The following is a 2,646-nucleotide window of genomic DNA, read 5'->3' as shown; positions in this document are numbered from 1 at the left end:
TCTACTACTGCAAGAATCTTATTATTCTCTACTACTGCAAGAAGGGCCTCCTCCTCCACAGCCAACCAATCTAAACGATCTCTTGCTCTCTCCCTCCATCTTTGGACATTCAACCACCTTAGATCCTCATCCACACCGTCCAGTTATCTGATCCACGGGCGTCCTCTTTTTCGTTATCCATCCAGTTATCCCTAGAGCATCTTCTTTGGTATCCTTTGATCGGACATCCCCTATGCATCTTATTCGAGCTCTTTTCACTAATCCCTCGAGGTTGGGTTCCTCAAACGGTTCCATCAGCTCTTCATCCTTCTTCTTCTCCAATGCCTTCTTCCGCAAATGGAATGCGTTATAAATACGATAACTTATTAGATACTAGATTCGGTCAATAAAATCTTCTTTATGGTTTAACACACGCATCAGACAATCATTGTACGTACGAAATACGTAAAGAAATTAGGATGGATTAGGGACTGAAATAGTCAACCACCTTTATATCTAATTAGAAGTGATAAATGGTGATACATGTCCTCTTCACCAAAATCTATATGTGCGTGTATAGGAGCAACCGCTAGTTGTGTAATGAGGTTCAGTCGAACGAGGCCCTTTTCACTAATACCTTTAAACGATAAATTTTTCTATGTACCATTTTATTTGTACCAAAGAAAAAAGAGAAAACATTTTTGCATTACAATGGTTTTTTTATTCAGCATTGAGTAACAGTAAAATTCTGATACGCTATGTAGACCAGCCAAATGAAGACCTTAAAAAGATTTCCGCAGGAAATATTGATGTCACAAACTTGAAATTTCTTAACAGATCCCCCCCAAAAAAACATAAAGGAGCAATTTTCAGGCCTTCTCTTAAATTTTTTTCGAAAGCTCTTTTTGACTGAACTATTTTCCGAGATTTGAGTTGCGCTTAATTCAAAACGAGGATAATAATAAAAAAATATGAAGTACAAAATACAAGGAATTTACTCTTGACTAATTTAGCATAACTACTACACTATGGAAACTGGACTATTTGGTTAAAAAGATCTGGGAAATTGAGAAAATGCTTGAGACATGGAGTGAGTCACTAGTTATTCCTGTAATAACTCGAGGAATCTCAATCCTTCCTGGATGTTATAAAGTGCTTACGTTAATCTTAACTTGTTGAACCACAGAATTAGCAGAAGAAATTATCGGGAATTACCAATATAATTTTAGGCGAAATCGTTCAACTATTGATCAAATCAAAAGTGGAATACAACGGGGTAGTTCATCAGCTTTAAATAAATTTCAAAAATACTGATGATTCTATTGGACGCCAGAAGCTGTATTATATTTTGATTGAACAGGGAATACCAAAGAATTTAGTACATCTAGTACGGAAGTGCATGACCGAAAAGTTTACAAAAGTAATCACTATTCAGAGAAGTTCGGGTTAAACAAGGCGATTCCCTATCATCTATCTTATTTAATCTTGCATAATACGATATTAGAAATGTGATGCATACCAAAGAGAGTTTAACTTTAGGTGGTAAAATACCGATCCTTGGGTATGCTGATTTAGTATTATTGAGGACAAGGAAATTATACAACTAAATATAACTACGTTGATAATCTCTAGTAAGAAACAATATCTTGATATTATTACGGATAAAACAAAATATATAGTTAGCAGTAAAATGGGAGTAATTTTGATGATATAGATATATGAGGAAATTAGGTTCTATAATTCTGTGGAAGAAACGAAACTGATGATGATTTGCGTGGCCATCTTCTTTTCAGGCGCCTCGGAGGATTGTCAGGAATGGAAGAGGAAGCAAGGTTAGAAAAAAGTGGTTTTCGGTGGTTGGGGATTTATAATGGAATGAATATTTGGCTCGGGCTAGATCGGTTAAATATGGAACATTAAGGCCTTTATGTATGATTTTATTTGTGACAAAGTAAGAAGCATTGAGGATTTTAGGTGTACTTGTTATTTACAAACTAACTACTGTATAACTAGCATTGATTGGGCCGTTTTGTTTAAAAAAATTAACAGCACAGTTAACATTAGTAAGGTATATTCATAATTACTATAAAATTCTGTAAAACCTTTGTTATAATTATTTCAATAACGGTATCGACATACGAAATGTGCAAACTTCTAAATTAATTGTTATAAAAAATTTCACTCGTGAAAAAGTATTTAATAATCCACCTACGTTAAATTTAGATGTCAATGGAGAGTTTTTAATTGTTAATCCGTTGAAATAGTTAATTTCATACGATTTTAACGGATTCTAAAGTAAAGAATTAATTTTCGAAATAAATAAAGATAAATGAATATTGTTAGCAGTGAAAACAATGATGATTTAGGTATAAAAGATTTAAAAGGGAATGCGTTAGAATATATTAATAATTTAGAATATTTTAAATACATATATTTATTTAAAAAAAAATTAAGTCTGTACCGCTAATGCCTGCTGAACAGATTCTATACTTAGGACTCCATCTTGGCAAGAGACTTACTTGGATTCCACACACAAGAATGAAACGACAAGAAACTGCTCGTAGATTTCGATTGCTACAACACTTACTTGACAAACGCTCTAAACTTCCCATTCACTACAAAAAATTAGTATACACTACAATAATCAGACCAATTTGGACATATGGA

The sequence above is a fragment of the Halyomorpha halys genome, unplaced genomic scaffold (genome assembly GCF_000696795.3).
Source record: "Halyomorpha halys isolate HHAL.00 unplaced genomic scaffold, Hhal_1.1 Scaffold675.1, whole genome shotgun sequence".
Lineage (NCBI taxonomy): Eukaryota > Metazoa > Arthropoda > Insecta > Hemiptera > Pentatomidae > Halyomorpha > Halyomorpha halys.
This window is presented reverse-complemented; position numbering follows the sequence as displayed.